Below are 20211 nucleotides of genomic sequence, written 5' to 3'. Positions count from 1 at the left end.
TGAGCAACCCTAGTGAGATGTTGACAGATTGCGAAACAACTTCTATGGTGGAGAAACCCAAGATTCAGTGCTAAATGGTCTCTTAAGTGGCTTCTTAAAAGCCTCAACAATTTCTAAATCATTTACCCATTGTCCCCACAGTGGTTCCCCGCTGTCCTTCAATCTCACCTCGGGGAAAGCTGGCAGAAGACTAGATCGCATCATTCTCTGGAAGTCTCCTACCCCACTCACCTCCAAACCTGCTTCCAGCGACTTGGAAAAATTCCCTGTCCTCCCTCCACCACCACCCGCCCTCCCAGCCAGTGGCACCCACACCCCATGAATGAATATTTTTTTACAAAAAAAAAAATCATTCTGGGATCTTGCTGTGCACTATCATATTTGACAGCATAACAAAAGTCACTGCCTGTTAAATTAATACATTGCACATGAAATGTTTGGAGGCATTTATGACAACTAGTGATTAGCTGCCACATAAATGCTAGTCTTCTCCCACTCTTTCTGACTTTCTCTCATGTTTTATTGGTTTAATTAGCCTCATTTAAAGGGATCAAACAACTTGTTCACTGCTTCCAAGAAACCTTAATTAATGTAACTCTCTTGCTAGGCTCTCAAATTATTACTGACAGTAAGTTACAATGCTTTTATTTTTAAAAATCTGAAGTCATAGCATTCTCACTTGTGGGTTAACATGGTACTGCCTATTTAAAAGACCTTAATGTACAATTCAGAATTGAGCCCCATCATTGTCAGACTTTCGAAATGTAAGTTTCACTGTCCTCTATATGTACTGTAGCTTCTTGAAGACGACTTCTGGAATTAGTTCTCCGGGGATGAGGGGGAGCATGCAAAATAAGCAGGTGGCGCTCTCGCTGCCTTCTTGCCCACCCCTGACCTGTCTCCCATATTATGGTGGGTGGGGAAAGTGTCAGGCAGCTCATCCACCCTTAGGTCTATTGAGGCCTGTGGCCTCTTAAGGGCCTCATTCTGCCTCCACCACTATTTTATGTGTGGCAGAGATAAGGAAGGTTGCCTGGTAGCTTTCACTGCGCGGGCTGCTGTTGGGCAAGAAGTAAGGGTACATCCTTTAGTGGTTTCCCTGTTCTCATCAGAGGGACCCCCTCTTCTCAAGATGAGCCCGCCCCCTTAATCCATCCCCCACCTGCCTCTCTAACCTGGCCATCCACCGCTCTTTCCCCCCTCGCTGGGGTCCAGTAGGCAGGCCCGTCCAAAATATCAGACTTACTTCTGAGTCCAGGCTCCATGGCTCTTCTTCTTCAGGAACTGCTTGTAGTGTCAGCAATGGCCACTGCTCGGACTACAGAGCTGCTGGCCAATTCCTCCCAGATGGGGGTCCATGTCCCACACTGAATCAATTAAGGCTGCTCCCAGCGTAATATCACTGTGGGACAGCTAGCCTCTGAGTTGGCAGACTCGTGGCCAATTTTTCTACGGGGAGGGCGGGGAATGCCTACTTCAGAAGCTATAACCATCAATTAACTCGATCACCTAGCTAGATTTTTCTTTCTTTTCTTCAGATCAATTCTACAAACCTTCAGACAGTGACAATTCCAACAACTTTCCATCACAAGCAATTATAGAATCATATATCATAAAAGAAGACTATTCAGCCCATCATGTTCCAATGCACCCACATTTAGTCTGATTCCTCTTTGGGTATGAGCAGCAGTGCCCTCAGGGAGCACTGCTCAGGAAGTTGCAGGCTTCCAGCCCCTGAAACATATATCTGGAATGGAGCTAAGTTCAGTAATAGAACTACCGGTGAATCTGCGCATGTCTTATTACATGCTACATGCTTATTGACTGTGCATCACTTTATCTTTGGGCAGAATCTTCTGTTTGGCGAGTGGGGGCGGGGCCCGCTCGCCAATGCCTAAAATGACACGGGGTGATATCAAGCATGCGTCCCAATGTCACCCCGCGTCATTTAGGTTTACAGGTCGGCGGGCGCACAGCTGAGTTTGCTGCGCACCCGCCAACCTGTCAACAGCCTATTAAGGCCATTAAAAAACTAATTGAAACCATTAATAGAGCTGCCTGCCCAACCTTAATTATGCATTATCCAAGATTCAAGTCAGCAGTTTATTGAATGGTAGCATTACAAACAGAGTGATATATAGATGAATAGTAGATAAGCAGGAAAAGTAACAGAGCCACTGTAGACTTGAATTGTAGGACGGTCTGGAATCTGCAAGTGAGGAAACACCAGGCAAGAGTGGAAGGCAGGAGGCAAGGAGTGCAGGAGCCAGCTCACCAGAGACAAGGCCACACAAAGGTTCCATTGCAGAGGACTCAGATGAGTAGTTTAAAGGTGGAGCCTTAGAACACTGATGCTCGGTGCATTAGAAAGCCTGCCAGAAAGACTGTGATCAATGTCAAAAGGCATGGAGAAGTCCAGCGCCAACTTGACGCATGGATTTGCACAGAGCTTGGAGCTCATCCTAATCTGTTTGGAATTGGTGAACAACTCTGCTCACATATTTGTGGACATGACCATGATGCAGCTTCCAATAGCCAATGTCACAGCTTCTATTGCAGCACAAGCAACAGTCACCCAATACCTGAGTGCTGCAGTGCTCTACTGTACACTGTCCCATCAAAGCCCTCATTTGAGCCCTCTGCAGCAGAACTTTCCTGCAACCTCACACTTTGGAGAGCTGCAAATGCACCATTTTTTCCCCTGGTCTGACCCCACTCTTGCCTGGTGACTCATCACATGCTGATCCCACCTCTATCCTACCCTCTAATTTACATGCAGTGCCAGCATCTGAGCTGGTGGCTGTAATTGTCGGATCAAGTGACGGTGATTCTTCTTCAGACGTGAGCTCTTACTTGTGCTCTTCATCATGAGACTGCACTGGGTGGCTAGGCAGTCGATGTTGAGTATCTGAAAGCATAAATACAGAAGCAGAGGGTTGGGATGGGGGCATGGGGTGGGTTGGAAAGCAGGAACTCCGTGGTCACACCATCTGCAGCTTGCACTTCACGCCACATAGTTGGATGAGGATCAAGTGGAATTTGAGAAGGTGCGTAAGGCAGGAACATACAATAATCTGGATTTCCCAATCAAGGCCAACTGCAATGACCTCAATGACCCAATAGTTCACAGCACTGTCTCCTTCAAAGAGTTCAGGAAATGCAGGCATGTCTGTCCCCTTCCAGTTCTCTGCTGGTGCCTCCTGTTATTTGCAATCTTGTACTTCAAGAGAAGGGAAGAGTGTCAGTGAGTATGTTGTAGGGTGTTTGGGTGATATGCCTGTCATAGCTGAATAGCTGGCAGTATGTCGAAGCTGTGAGATGCGGGTAGGAGGCTTGCAGTATTGGTAAGCGCATGAGCGGGTGGGGGAGAATATGAATGCTAGGCATAAATCCTGATTGCTTGAACTTGTTGATGGGTGAGTGATTGGGGGTGTGCTGGGGCATTGAGCAACATGGTGCAATGAGTAGGATACGGCATTTGATGACGCATTCACTGACCTTGACTGCTCGTGAGAGCTCATTGAACTTTTACTGCCGTTGCAGCCAGGTCCTTGAAATCCTTGAATTGGCTTCCACAGCTACCTGCTCCCATTCCCTTCACAGGGTATGCTTTGAGGGTCTCCAGGATCTTTGCCGGGAAATAACCCTTCATCTCCTTTCCACCCCCTGGACAAAGGCTGTGAGCTCTCTTCCTGGCCTGTTGCTCCATTGATACTTAATACTTAAATTCCTTCCCTGAAAATCTTTTTGACAGATCTCTACCAACTGCTGCAGCCAGATTGTACCCCCCTTTATGAAGCGCCTGCTGCCTTTAAGAAGTGCGGGCTGGCTCTAACTTATGCTAACCATGCACTTACCTGAGCCCCCTGCTGAGCATGCAGCCAGTAGCAGCATGTCTAGCACTGGGGTGTATGCAGCAATCATTGAGATGAGCAGGAAGCTTGCATATTGTGTGGATCACCTTGTCCAGGCAAAGGGTAATTGCAATCCCTGCACCAGAAAACCAGTACCATCAATTTTTAGCTGAGGTTCGAGTTAAGTGAATTACTCCCTACTGAGAGCCCTACTCCCATTGAATATTGAGCTTCAAAATGGCATCTGCAGCATCAATCCAGCATTGGACACGAATGGACATCATGACCTTCTTCCTCTGCATATTCTGGGGGACAGGTTCACTGTGTGCATACTAACACATTCATCAAAGGCATTTGGAATGATTCTCTGCAGAAGACTGCATGCATGCTGCGGACATCAGTTTGGAACTCTAGGGTACTTGTAGCACACAAAAAATGGTACTAACAAGGCCAATTACTCAGCTTGGTTGTGCTACCCACTTTAACAGACTGTGAAATGTGATATGTGACACAGGCTATGGTGTCTGTTGGATGTCTACAGTGCTTGAGGCTGAATAAAGGGACTGTAGCTGCTGTAGGAATCCCCAAAAGGATACACTAATAAATGGTTTCCCAAAATGATGCAACTCAATTTGTAAAAGCTGCAGAATAATACATTACTTAGAAAATGTTACAAGTAATTTAACATTTTGTTAGTTTTCTAGATTGAGGCTATGGGCGCTTACTAATAATGCAGATTGAAGGAGTTATGAACTATGACTCACACTGTCTGCAGTTCCTTTCACTATAAATTCCTCAGACTCCCAGGGGAAGAGTAACAGATCCAGTAAAGTTCACAGAGAGGTGGGCAACTACTGAAGTAAAACCTTTAAGCAACACAATTTGTATGCATTAAGGTAGTGGCACATTAAACTCAAGGCTTTTTTGTTGACTTGCTCATATCTTTTGTCGTCACATTTGTTGAACCATGTATTCTGAATCAAATAAACTTTTTAATAATAAATGTAGCTAAACTTAATCTCCAGAAACTTTACTCTTTGTTAGCTCAAGTATGTCTAAATATTGCTTCAAAAGGATCAGGCTTTGAAGGCTGAGAAAGTATATTTGTATAGAACTGCTGAGAGATGGATCTGTGGCACCACATATGGGTTTCCCCTTCCACTTCAGCAACTCAGTTTAGATCTGCCTTTTGTAGTTTAATAGTGCTGTTGCTGCCAACCTTAAGACAGGGATGTGGACCAACTGGACGTGTACTTTCCTATTATTCTACATGTCGGGCAACAGACTGACCAACAGAAGTGCATATCTGCCTAACAGCAAATTCAAGTAAACTGGGATTCCTTGTACTGGCTGACAGCAAATGCCAGATTTTGCTAAAGTGAGGAGAAAGATTCCCCGCAGTTTGGTTGACAGATTTCCTCAATACGAAATATTGGTTTTGGATTTAAACTTGATTTTTCCATTTAGACAAAATTTTGGACAGAACTTCGACCATTAACAATACTGAGAATTAGGAGCTGATTTAACAAAACGCCCAGTCATAAGTTTAAATTATCTTTAAAGCTTTCTTCAACTTTATTTTAAATCCGCAATCACAGAGGTGTGAGATTAGTATCTTCAGTATACCAGTAGATGGCTCAGAGGTGGTATGGAAATACATTCTTCATTTTCAGAGTTTTCTGGCTCTAACGTTCAGAATTGAAAACTTTTTTTATCTAAGCAATCTCATCTTTATCCATGCATCAGTCTAAACACTTAAACCCAAAGGCTGTCTGTCCAGTCTTGTAATCACCATTCTTTGGATGCGACAGTAAACTATTAAACATATAACTGTTCCAGTGCACAATATTTTATAATACTAAACACAAACAAGAGAGGATTACTGTGTTACACTAGCCAATATTCCTTCCTAAAATGTTTCAGTGTCCTGCTCCTCCAAAGCATTTTGATAAACAAACTGTGCAACCTATAGGCTACCCAGGTGAAATATCTTCAACATTTGTCTTTATATCACTCATACGGAGAAGGACCCACTTGTTTTGATTTAAAAATATAACCTGGCTGCTTGATGGCTCACTGATCTTATCCCTTGAATAACTGACCCGTACAGATCACCAACAATAGCTGGAATTGAATGCGTGCGGATATTAGATGAAGATAGGTGTGGCCTTAGCTGAGATGTCCCACAGTCAAATAACATAGTGATGGCATCAAAGCTCACATATAATTAATGGCCACATGGTTATGGGGGGGTGGGAGTGGTGGCAGTCAGTTTCCAAGAGTGGACCCAAACTCCAGGAAGGTGCCAAAGCTTTCAGGAGAAGAAGGCAGAAAAACCGACATAGCAAATTGATAAGATAAAGGCCTTTAAAAAGTAACCCAATGAATCGATGCCACTATGACAGATAAATCCTGCAATTAGTCTCACTTTTCTTTTGGTTATATAAATGTCACTCAAATGGTTTGCTAACTTTGACAACTTTCTACGTATTGTAAATAAATTCATTATGAAAATCAACAACTGGAGAGAATTATTCCCTCCCACAAACATGTCATCCGGGAACCCCGGTTTCTTTTCACGACAAGCTGTTCTCTTAAAACCCTGCCCCCTTCACTCTTATCTCTTACAACTGCAAGAAACTCATGTATGTCACTAAGATTGAGAACATTCATTCAGCTGCCTCTGCATCTCTTCTAGCCCACTGGATGAAACCGCCCCATAGGTTGCTGCCTGAGCACTAAACCAGCATCTCTCTCTTGTTTCTCTCATATCTTCTGTCATGTACTCTCTAAGCTCAACTTGCCCATGAGACTCATCTCCTGCTCCCTCAATCTTTTTCTCAAACTTACTGACCACCCAACTTTCTAGACTGGTCTCATGTTTACTGATATTATTAATGACCTCCTCAGGTACTGTCCCCTCACTTTCAAATCTGCCATTACCCCTCTCCTCCAAAAGCTCACCCTTGACCTCTCCATTCTTGCAAGCTACCACCAGATTTTCAACCTCCTTTTACTCTCCAAAGTCCTGGAAAGGGTTGTTGCTTCCCAAATACTTGCCCACCTTTCCCGCAATACCATTTTTGAATCACTCGAATTCGGTTTCCACCCCCAAGCCAATACTGAAATGGCTCTTATTAAAGTCGCAAATGATGTCTTATATGGCTGTAGTAAAGTATCCGTTCTCATCCTTCTTGAGCTGTCTGCAACTTTTGACACAGTTGACCACATAATCCTCCTCCAATGCATGTCCTCCATCAGCCAAGTGATGGGACTGGCTTTACAAAGTTCCATCCTTATCTATCCAGTCATAACCAGAGAATTAGCTGCAATGGCTTCTCTTCCCACTCCTGCACAGTTACCACTGGAGATTTCCTTGGACCTCTCCTATTTCTCACCTACATGCTACCCCTCAGCAACATCATCTGAAAACGCAATGTCAGTTTCTACTAGTACAGTGATGACCCCAGCTCTACCTTACCACCGCAACTTTCAACCCCTCCACTGTCTGATGTGTCACACAGCTGGTGCAACATCCAGTACTGGATGGATGGAAGTTTCCTTTAACTAAACATTTGGAAAACCAAAGCCATTGTTTTCAGTTCTCGTCACGAACCCCGTTCCCCAGCCACCAATTCCATCCCGTTCCCTGGCAACAGTCTGAAGCTGAACCAGCCCATTCGCAACCTTGGTGTCAGATTTGACCATGAGATGAGCTTCCACTACATACCTGCACCATCGCCTACTTCTACCTCCATAGCATCGCCCAGCCTCAGCTCATCTGCTGATGAAACTCTCATCCGCCTTTGTTACCTCAAGATTTGACTATTCCAATGTTCTCCCGGCCTCCCATCTCCCATCCCTCAAACATTGGAACTCATACATAATTCCGCAGCTGGCATAGCCTCTACCAGTGATAACCTGCCTTGAAGGTGGCAATGTGTGGCCCACTGCTAATATTTCAGACTTTCCTCCCAGTCCTGTCTTTGAGGCTGCCCCTGTGGGACTGGGAAGGTTCCACCAAACTTCTCTACATCTACCCTATCAAACCCCCTTTCATAACCTTAAAGACCTCTTTCGTGTTATCCCTCAGTCTTCTCTTTTCTGTCAAAAACAGCCCCAACCTGTTCAATCAATCCTGATAGGTGTAAACTTTCAGTTCTGATATCATCTGAGTAAATCATCTTTGCACCTTTTCCATTGCCTCTATATGATTTTTACAATTTGGAGGCCAAAGCTGTTCACAGTGCTCCAAGTTCAGTCTAACCAAAGATCTATATAAATTTAACATAAATTCTTTGCTTGTAAATCCGTGTAAGTATACACAGTGCTTGCTATCCTGTTTTTTGCTTATTTCCTTTCTTAGTTATGCTGCAAAGCTGAAGCATTTACAGAGTGTTACGGGACTAGGCAGGCAGTATATTAGAACACTGTCCTGACACGCTGGATTTAAACTCAGTCCAGATTAACAGGATGAAAGCCTCTTTTGACAAACTGTAAGCTTTTATCTGCGATAAGTCTGAGCAGTTTGGACCCAGTTCCTAATGACCACATGTCCATATTACAAATTGCATACCACGCTCAGTAAAAATCTTTAAGTTGGCAAAAGTGCAGTCGGAGCTGCTCTTCTGTGGTTAGCTGAATTGTTGGTGCAGAGTAGAGGAAACTTTGCGCCATGTCTGTCCCACAGTTTAGCTAAACTGGAATGACTGCACTCACAATAAGTTTTAAAAGTAGGAAATGTTCTGTCTAACACTGACCCTTGCCATAAGAGGATAAATTTGCCAAAAAAAAACTTAGCACAATAAATGAGTGTGCCTTTTACCAGCCCGCTTGAAATGTGGAGGAAAGACAACATTAAACCGAATTACAATTGCGCATGAAAAAACACCAGTGTATATGTGGAGTTGAAAAACTGTCATGAATTTACTGAATCAGTTGTCTTGTGAATTCCATTTTAATCTATCTTTTTGGTTTATATAAATTGCGAACTGGGACAGAAGAGAAATCTTAAAGAGGACACGTGTGCTAGAAGATACTGGTCTTGAGATAGAAAGATAACAGAAGTATGTACTGGTTACACTCAGACAACAAGCAACCCCTAATCCATACCCATGAAACACCAAGATCTAGAAATTTTTGTAGAATTGCGCTGACAGTCAGAGCACAAAGCAAATAAGTGTCATAAGATATTGTGGGGCTTTTGGGCATGAGTTATGCGCATACAAGTACAATCTGCCCAAAGCTCTTTAATGTTTTAGGTTTTAGGATAATCAATCAATCCCTCTACTTTGATGCATTTCCGACTGATAATAATGATTCTGCCACTGTTATGCAGCAAGTTTCTTGGATGGTGCTTGATCAATGTCTTCAAATTAAGAGCAGCATGAAACAATATTGTTCTGTTTGTTTTCTTGGAATTTTTACTGAGACCTTTTGTGTTTCTTAGTGAAAATGGTGGTAGAGAGTGCTGTGACTGGACTAAGAGACACTGGATTAGAGCCTGGAAAATGATCACTCCGAATGGATATAGGATGACGACAGGATCCAGCCTCCTACCATTAAAGTTAGGGCTCACATGTAGCGAATGGCTGTTTAGGCAAAATTGGTGGCCAGCTGAGACCTGCGGAGCTCTCCGTCAGCATCAGTCATTATATCTGTAGAAAACAGAATCTTCTGGGCCATAACCGGCTGTGGCCAGGGCTTTGTGCACGCTCAGTATTTTTTATAAACTGCACCCTGGAGTTTGGATTGGGAGCATTAATTTATGGGTTCAAGCAAAAGATCCATATCAAGTCCCGGCTAGAGCTCATCCACAACCCAGGCCGTGTGAAAATAAGCTATGAGGCAAGGCTCATGTCCTGTGAGGAGAAAAAGGTGACAGCTTCTTACTAACAATAACATTTTTTTCAAAATGTTACTCTTTCCCAGAGAACCTTTTTGCTATTAAGTTCAATATATCAAATCAAATAAGCAAAAGGTTTAAATACAGATAGAAATAAGCTTTTTGCTCATTATAAAATGTAGATAAAACTTTATAGTTGGTTCACAACATACAATCAATATTGTTCAACAATTCAGCACCACAATAATTATATTGCATGATTTATAAAAGATATTAAAAATTGCTGCGTAGGGTAGGAAGTTAAAAGCATCATTTTGCACTGCATTCCACTGATAAGCTTAATCGTCTGCTTTGCCCATGAAAGGAGAAGACTTTAAAATTCACGTAGTGAGATTCGAAGCAGCCACAGAAACACGGTCACAATCTCATAGACCAGAATGTCTTCCTTTAATTATCAAATGATTTATGAAGCTTTTCCATTTCAAACTTGAAGACAGATCTGATAAAACACTGTTAAGTCAGCAATATACATTTAACACAACAAGACAACCTAAAGTATTTTATAACTCTGATAATGGTACCTAAGATTTGCAGTAACTCCACCCGTATTTTATCATAACTCATAGTGACTTTTTGTACATGTAATCCCGCAGTGTTGCGGCACTACTTTGTTGATGACCTGGCATTTGCTGCAAATTATTGCAAGAGTTTTTATTAACTAGGATTAAATAAACCAGACATGTGTGTTATGTCTTGTGGTTCACAGAAGTTCGAATGCACACTTTAAACTCAAATGCTGGAGCTTTCTTCCAATGTATTTCTCAGATCACTACATGTGTTGCAGGTTGATACATTGTTAGTTTGACACTGTAGTGCAGTAATGAATGATGAGTTTAGATAATGTATTTTGTGAATATTCCAGTGTTTTGGAATCTGTAATGAACGTGTGCATCTCACTTACGCATTTAAAAACTAAGAGGCTCCTGCACGACTTTGCTGAAAATTACATCCTAGTTATGATTTTGAGGATTATTTTGCTTTGATATTTCAAAAATCCTTTCTTCCAGCAGCAACAAATAGTCTATTACTCATCCACAGTTTTATTTATCTTTTAAAAAATGCTTAATAATATATTGTAGATTCAGATGCAGCCTTATTAACCATGGATTCGTTTCAGCTGAGGCTGTAGGCAGCAAAGTTGCAATTATAGTAGGATGCGACCTCCTGCAAATATCCTGGTAGCGCATGATGAGGTATACACCCCTGGAATGGTTTGACTTTCCGTATTAAAAAGGGCTGATCCTAATTATTCTAAAATATCTTCATACTTCACAACTGGTAGATTTATAATCTCAAAACAATGATAAACAGCAAACCAGCTGAACCCATCCTCCCCAAAGTACCCACTTCCCCAAAGTGAAACCATAGTTTTTTTGTTATATCTATCTCCCCTTCTCTTGCCCTCTCATTTTCTTCCTCCTTCACATCCTCTTGCCTTATTTCTCTCCGTCTCTCTCTCTCTCATGTTCTCTCTCATCATCTTGTTCTTTCACAGCCCCCCCTAGTATTGCTCTAATGCCCCTCCTTCAAACTCTTGCTCACGGAACGCACTCCGAGTTCATTTCCAGCTTCTCTTTCTCCTTCTATACCCATTGTGCCATTCCCAGCTTCCTCCCTTTCACTAACCTCTCTCAAATGTGCTGCCCTTGTCTTCCCTTCTTCAATACCACCTCCTCCAGGTGCTGTTTGCTAATTCCCAGCTGCAGTGTGCCAAATATGGTGGCAATTGCTGCTCACAGCACCAAACAAAACTGTAGTATCAACCATTAGCAACTCAGGACAGGCAGTGAGAAGGAGCCCGATCAACTCTTGATTGTTCTCCATGACCACGGATAAGCCCCCAGGATGTTGGCAGGTTGGACACTGGGGGCAGGAATACCACCCCCCACCCCCCGCCACCGGCCCACTGCCAGGATCGTCCAGTCCCACCGAAAGTCAATGGCCGAGCCGCTGAATCTTCCGCAGCAGATCCCACCAAGACTGGGCTGGAAAATCCCAGCCTGAATCTCAGCAAAAATAATTTAAACTGGAAATTATGTTATATTCTGTTTTTTACAAAATTTGAAGACAGAAGGCAACTTCCGTACTTTGGAATTTAAGAATAAAATATGAAGTTACAGTTTATTTTGCAAAATGAATTGCACTAATCAAATTATTCTTTGTGTGAGAATAGCTTGGAAGCAGACTATTCCCATTGCTGCAATAATGGCACCAGGCACTATGAATGATAAACCTCAGGCAGATGACACAAAGATCCCTGCGATCAAGGAGCCCAGGATATTCCCGACTGAGGTGTGAGAGTTCCAGATTCCCATGATGAGTCCTCTCTTCGCTTTTCCAAACCAGTTCCCCATGCAAGCAACAACAGCTGGCCACCCTGTAGTATGGGCCAAACCATTTGCGATCTGTATAACCACATAGTACCATTTTATTTTATGTCTGAGGCAGTCAGCTGGAGAATGTGTCATGAAAGCTATCGTTGTAAATCAAGAGCTTCTTCACCAAAGCTGTTTGATTACCAGTCAATGCAAAGAATCACTCAATAGTAGGACCATTAATGAAGTAAGTAAATTAATAATAGAGACCACAGTAAGGAACTCATGAATTGGTTATATGTTAAATTCTGAAATAACCTGCTTTTGAAACTGCTGTGTAGGCATTCATATTCTCAACATCACGACATAATGGTCCAGATTTTGTGATCTGTGTGGCTATAAACATTCACCATTATTACAGGATAAACCAGACAGCAACTTCTGGTGTTACACATGCAGTTACATGTGCAAATCTGGAAGCTGCTGTCGGAGGTATCCCACTCCTCCAGAGGGTATGCTGTTACAGTTGGCTTTGAAATGCAAGCAAGAACTCACTGAACTTTCCCACTAGTTTTAAAAAACAGCTGAAAATGAGGGCTGGTCCATTCTGGAGTAAGAGAGATTTTAACAGAGTAATAAGTGATAATTATCTAAGAACAACCTCTCTATCTCTGAAATTTTAATTTTACAATTGTGGAATCTCATTCGCTCAGAAGAAAATTAATGTTGGAGATTTTTTCTGTTTGCTTCCCTTAATCCCATCTGTATTTCCCAATCCTTATTTCACTTTTGAGTGTAATTTGTATCTTGTATTTTATACATACTGTTTGGACTTTGCGTAGCTTAGTGAAGGTTCTTCAATCTAATTGACTAAAGGTCCTTGCTTTTATCCCCCATGCTTACAGGTGCCAAATAGCCCCTGGAGAAGCTGCCCCAATGGAAAAGATGCCAGATTAGAGGAAATCTGTGTTGACAAGCCTGAGAAAGCTCAGTTGGCAGCTGCCAGCAAGGTGAACTGTAACTGTAATTCCTTGACACAGGCAGCAGGGTCATTGGTTTTGTCGTCTACTTTATGGATTAATTTTACAAATCTGTGTCATTGACAAACAACTTCAAACACCGTCAGTTCAAATCAGAAACTTTGCCATGCACTTCTTACAGTTTTCCACCTGTTAAATGGTCAGAAAATGGTGGGCAGCACATGCCTACATCACCAGCTGGTACTGTTGGTGAGTGAGGCTCACCACAAGCAGAACAAAGATGTAAAATTTTTCTCTATTTCTCTTAATATGCTGTGGAGGCATGACATTGGAATTCATCATTTGACCCACAAGTGACAAAAGGATTTGGCACATCAATTGAGAATTTTGCATGTCTGGCATCCCTCTCCATATTGTTCATTGAATTAATTGTACAATATGCAAAAGATTTTTTCTTAATTTTTTTCTCCCAATTATGTTTATTCAATGTAACTTTAGAAGTAGCATTTGAATTGAGTGATCTGGATTCAGTTAAAGTTGGACTGGCATTAGCAGTTGCTGGGCTAATGTTACATGCCTTGCATAGTGTGCTCACTCTATAACTACTGAAAAGGCACCTTACATTAAAAATAAACAACACTTTGGGGGAAATTTTAAAACATAAGAAATAGGAGCAGGAGAAGGCCATTCAGTGCCTTAAGCCTGCTCCACTGTTCAATAAGATAATGGCTGGTCTAATTGTGGCCTCAACTCCACTTTCCTGCCTGGTCTCATAACTCTTAATTCACTTGCAGATCAAAAATGTGTTTAACTCAGACTTAAAATTTATTCAATGACCCAGCTTCAGAATGCTCCCTGGGATAGACAATTCCGAAGATTAACAACCCTCTGAGAGAACAAATTCCACCTCATCGCCACCTTAAATGACAGACTCCTCAGCCTGAATATTTCGGATGGCAGGGTCTCCCTTCCTGTTATCCCAAGAGCCGATTCTGACTGCCCCGCAACTGTTTCACACTCGAATAAGCATCCATTCACTGCAGGCATGACTTCCGCCACCCCCCAACTCAGGAGGAGGCTCCGCCTTAAAGAGCTGCCGGCCAATCCAATTGGCTGGCAGCTCTCTAGTCCTGAAGTGACAGAGCTGCAGTGGACAGAAGAGGAAGTGCTTCGACTTGCCAGAGTCTAAGTCCCAGCACCGATGGCAAAGTAAGATTTGGGGGTCCCAAGGAATGCTTGGGGAGGGTGGGGGGGTGGAAAGTGGACGATTGGGTTGTCAGGGGAGATGTCATGGTGGGGGATGGGGGGAGGTGGAGGGAGGTCCAGTGGCCGCCAAACCTTAAAGGGGGGACGAGTACCCGAAGTCAGAAGGGGGCTTCTGATGGAGGCGCTGTCACCCCTTCTTGCCTGAGGCCTTGCCTAAGCCCAATCATTTTCAGGCTTCCCCCACACCCAGGAAATCCTTCCGCCAGTCTAAAAATTGAGGCCGGGCAGGAAATGGCACTTACTTGGCCAACCAAGGACCTCAATTGGGGCAAGGCAGGCATCCTGTCCGAGGCCCTGCCTGCCCCAGCGTAAAGTTGCTGTGAGGTTGGGGCGGGTGGGAACCCAGAGGGAATCCCGTCCCTTCAATATCACGCACCCCACCCCACCTCTCCAGCCTAAAAAACTGCCAGCAGGGGAGTGTGAAATTGAGGCCCTTATTCTGAAAGTGTGCCTCCATTTCCCTACAAGGAGAAACATTCTGTTCACATCTACCCTGTCAAGATCCCGCAGAATCTTATATATTTCAAAAAAGATCACCTCTCATTCTTCTAAACTCCAATGAGTATAGGCCCAACCTTTCATATGAACATACGAAATATAACAATAATATTATATAATAATATATAATATTATATCATAATATATTATATCTTAATATATTATATCGTAATAACATTACATCATAATACAACCTCTTTATCCCAGCAAATCAAGCTAGTGAACTTTCTCTGCTCTGCCTCCAATAGAAGTTAATCCCTAGTAAATAAGGACAGCAAGATTGTATGCAGTTCTCAACGTATGGTCGCACAAACACCCTATAGAGTGCAGTATGAACATCTTTTGATCCTAAACTTGTTCTTAAATTTTTACATCTAAGCATTTTAACATGTTTCTTTGTTTTTTCATGGGATATGGATAGTGCTGGCAAGGCCAGTATTTGTTGCCCAGCCCTGTACAACTGAACGGTTTGCCATACTATTTCAGAGGGCAGATAAGAGTCAAGCACAGTGTTGTGGACCTGGGGTCACATGGTAGCGAGACTGGGTAAAGATGGCAGACTTCCTTCCCATCAAGAGCATCAGTGAACCAGATGGTTTTTTATGACAAACCAGTTATTTCATGGTCACCATCATTGCATACTAGCTTTTTATTCCAGATTAATTTGACTAATTGAATTTAAATGCCCCAGCTACTGTGGAGGTATTTGAGCAGTAGTCACCAGATCATTAGTCCAGTAACATAACCACTATACCACTGTACCACCCCCCCCATACAAAACATGAGCAGATTTTCTCTCGGCTGTCTCAAACACAAATAGTTGAGACAACTGGGAAATATCACTTTGGGGCAAAGTTTTTTTTATATTCTTTCACGGGATGTGGGCTTCATTGGCTGCGCCAGCATTTATTGCCCATCCCTAGTTGCCCTTGAGAAGGCAGTGCTGAGCTGCCTCCTTGAACCGCTACAGTCCATGTGGTATAGGTACTCCCACAGTGCTGTTTGGGAGGGAGTTCCAGGATTTTGAGCCAGCGACAGTGAAGGAACGGCTATATAGTTCCAAGTGTTTCCTAGGTCCTGGTGATTTGCAGCCATATCATTTCAACCAGAAAAAAGAGTAAAGTATTCTATGATCATAATATTTGATAAAAAAAATTCTGCTACATGAAGACTAGATATGGTGCGTATCTAGAATTGAACAGGTATTACATAACAACAACAATAACAAAAAACAGTTTTAAGAAAACAAAGCGTGACTCCATCCATTTGGCAAAGGAGGATAACTCTGGTTCCAAATGGCTTTCAATCGATCAAAAGCTTGGTCTTCTGTACCTTTTTTAAAAATTCATTCATGAGATGTGGGCATGCTGGCTAGGTCAGCATTTATTGCCCATTCCTAATTGCCCTTGAGAAGCTGGTCATTATTTGCCTTCTTAACCGCTGCAGTCTATGTGGTATGTGGTGTAGGTACTCCCACAGCGCTATTAGGGAGCGAGTTCCAGGATTTTGACCCAGCAACAGTGAAGGAACGGTTGTATATTTCCAAGTCTGGATGGTAATGGCTTGGAGGGGAACTTCCAGGTTGTAGAGTTCCTTTATGTACGCTGCCATTGTCCTTCCAGATGGTAGCAGTTGTGTATTTAAAAGGTGCTGTCTAAGGATCCTTGGTGAGTTTCTAAAGTGCAACTTATAGCCGGTACACATTGCTGCCACTGTGCGTTGGTGGTGAAGGGAGTGAATGTTTGTGGATGGGGTTTTGTCCTGGATGGTGTCAAGCTTCTTGAGTGTTACTAGAGCTGCACTCATCCAAGCAAGAGGAGAGTATTCAATAACACTTCTGACATGTGCCTTGTAGATGGTGGACAAGCTTTGGGGAGTCAGGAGGTGAGTTACTCAACACAGAATTCTAGCCTTTGACCTGCTCTAGTAGCCATAGTATTTATATGGCTAGTTCAGTTCAGTTTCTGGTCAATGGTAACCCCCAGGATGTTGATAGTGGGGGATTCAACAATGGTAATGCCATCGATTGTCAAGGGGCAATGGTTAGATTCTCTCTTGTTGGAGGTGGTCATTGCCTGGCACTTGTGTGGCGTGAATGTTACTTGGCACTTGTCAGCCTAAGCCTGGATATTGTCCAGGTCTTGCTGCATTTGGGCATGGACTGCTTCAGTATCTGAAGAATGGTGCTGAACATTGTGCAATAATCAGTAAACATCCCCACCCTGATCTTATGATGGACGGAAGGTCACTGATAAAACAGCTGAAGATGGTTGGACCAAGGACACTACCCTGAGGAACTCCTGCAGTGATGTCCTGGAACTGAGATGACTGACCTCCAACAATCACAACCAACTGCCTTTGTGTTAAGTATGACTCCAACCAGTCAAGAGCTTTCCCCCATGATTCCCATTTACTCCAGTTTTACTAGGGAACCCTGATGCCACACCTGGTCATATGCAGCCTTGATGTCAAGGGCAGTCACTCTCACCTCACCTCTGGAGTTCAGCTCTTTTGTCCATGTTTGAACCAAGGCTGTAATGAGGTCAGGAGCTGAGTGACCCTGGTGGAACCCAAACTGGGCATCAATGAGAAGGTCATTGCTAAGCAAGTGCTGCTTGATAACACTGTCGATGACCCCTTCCATCACTTTACTGATGATCAAGAGTAGACGGATAAGGACAATAATTGACCGGGTTGGATTTGTCCTGCTTTTTGTTGCTGTATGGACATACCTGGGCAATTTTCTACATTGCCAGCTAGATGCCAGTGTTATAGCTGTACTAGAACAGCTTGGCTAGGGCGCATCAAGTTCAGTACTGTTGCTGGAACATGGGCAGGGCCCATAGCCTTTGCAGTATCCAGTGCCTTTAGCTGTTTCTTGATATCATGTGGAGTGGATAGAGTTGGCCGAAGACTGGCAACTGTGATGCTGGGCACCTCCAGAGGAGGCTGAGATGGATCATACACTCGGCACTTCTGGCTGAAGATTGTTGCAAATGCTTCAGCCTTATCTTTTGCACTGATGTGCTGGGCTCTCCCATCTTTGAGGATGGGGATTTTTGTGAAGCCTCCTCCTCCAGTGAGTTGTTTAATTGTCCACCATGATTCACGACTGAATATGGCAGGACTGCAGAGCTTAGATCTGATCCATTGGTTGTAGAATTGCTTAACTCTGTTTATCGCTTGCTGCTTATGCTGTTTGGCACACAAGTAGTCCTGTGTTGTAGGCCTGGTGTTGCTCCTGGCATGCCCTCCTGCACTCTTCATTGAACCAAGGTTGATCTCCTGACTTGGTGGTAATGGTAGAGTGGGGGATATGCCGGGTCATGAAGTTACAGATTGTGGTTGAGAACAATTCTGCTGTTGCTGATGGCCCATAGCACCTCACAGTTGCCCAGTCTTGAGTCGCTAGATCTATCCCGTTGAAGTCTATTCCGCCTATCAAGGTAGTAGTGCCACACAACACAATGGAGGCTATCCTCAATGTCCATAAGTGTGCGGTGGTCACTCCTACCAACACTGTCATGGACAGATGCATCTGTGGCAGGCAGGTTGGTGGGGATGAGGCCAAGTGTGTTTTTGCCCTCTTGTTGGTTCCCTCACAACCTGCCACAGATCCAATCTAGCAGTCTAGCAGCTATGCCCTTTGGGACTTGGCCAGCTTGGTCTATAGTGGTGCTACTGAGCCACTCTAGGTGATGGACATTGAAGTCCCCCACCCAAAGTACATTCTGTGCCCTTGCCACCCTCAGTGCTTCCTCCAAGTGTTGTTCAACATGGAGGAGTATTGATTCATCAGCTGAGGCTGGAATCAGCAGGAAATTTCCATGCCCATCTTTGACCTGATGGCATCAGACTTCCTGGGGTCTACAGGCAATGTTGAGGGTAACTCCCAGGGTAACTCCCTCCCGTCTGTATACCACTGTGCGGCCGTCTCTGCTGGGTCTGTCCTGCCAGTGGGACAGGACATTCCCGGGAATGCTGATAGTGGTATCTGGGATATTTTCTGTAAGGTATGATTCAGTGAATATGACTATGTCAGGCTGTTGCTTGCCTAGTCTGTGAGACAGTTCTCCCAATTTTGGCACAAGCCCCCAGATGTAGTAAGGAGGACTTTGCAGGGTTGACAGGGCTGAGTTTGCCTTTGTAGCTTCCAGTGCCCAGGTCAAAGCTGGGTGGTCAGTCCAGTTTCATTCCTTATTGACTTGTTTTTAGTGGTTTGATAAATTGAGTGGCTTGCTCAGCCATTTAAGAATCAACCACATTGCTGTGGATCTGGAGTGACATGTAGGCCAGTCCAGGTAAGGACAGAAGATTTCCTTCCCTAAAGGACATTTGTGAACCAGATGGACTTTTACAACAATTGCCATTTTAGATTTTTTTAAAATTTCAGATATTTATTGAATTCAAATTCCATCATCTGCCATGGTGGGATTCAAACCTGGGTCTCCAAAGCATTAGCCTGGGTTTCTGGTCTACTGACAGTACCACTATGCCACTGCTTCCCCTTCTTTCTTCTGTACAGTTTCAAAAAAATTCTTTGCTTGGAGTTCCTTTCTTCTGAATCTTCTAATGCTTCACTTCCACTTTTGAAACATTTCTTTAGGCATCAGCGTGGACCCCATGGTACCGTATTAGCCTTCTGTAGTAGTCTACAGTGTATATGATGCCATACATTACAGAGGAGGCACAGATAAATATAAACAGCATTTGTGTTTCATCGTCTCATCTTAGTCATGGAATGAAAATGTTGGAGGCAAATTAGAAATATCAATGATTCATAAACAGCACCTAGAAAATGTTAACAACATTACAAATCATCAACTGTAACAGTTACATTCTGAATCTTAGGGTGCAGTTTTTGCACTAATATAAAAAGGGAAGCGTAACCCTGACAGGAGCAGTGTGAGACATTCTTCCACCTTCCCCTCAAGAGGAGACCATATATTGCTTTGAATGGACTCTGCCTCCAGCGCAGTGTCAACCTGAGCTTTAAAAAGTACTCAGGGGATCTACTGGACTTTCCAAGCACTTTATAAATGTTGTTTTGGATGTTTTGACAATGTGGATGCTTCCAGCCCTGCTCTCAAAGCATTTAAAATTTGCAGTACAGAAACAGAGCACTGCACATGTGGGAAAGTTCTCATGCACAGAGCTCTCTCATGGATCAAAGAGTTGCATTCACAGACAGTGAAAACAAAGTGCTCCTTCCTGGCTGTGAACAGAAACAGCAGTAATCAAACTGAGATCAATAATAGTTGGATTTGGGAGTAGATCACTTTGGACTAAAACAAGTGTGCAATTCATTCCCATCCCTTTAAGTTTATTACAACAAATAAAATGAGCATGTCTCTCTGGACATCTGATGATTTGGTTCCCCGGCTGGAAGACCA

This window comes from Cetorhinus maximus, chromosome 25, assembly GCF_964194155.1.
Source record: "Cetorhinus maximus chromosome 25, sCetMax3.hap1.1, whole genome shotgun sequence".
NCBI lineage: Eukaryota > Metazoa > Chordata > Chondrichthyes > Lamniformes > Cetorhinidae > Cetorhinus > Cetorhinus maximus.
Note: the sequence above shows the minus strand (reverse complement) of the source record.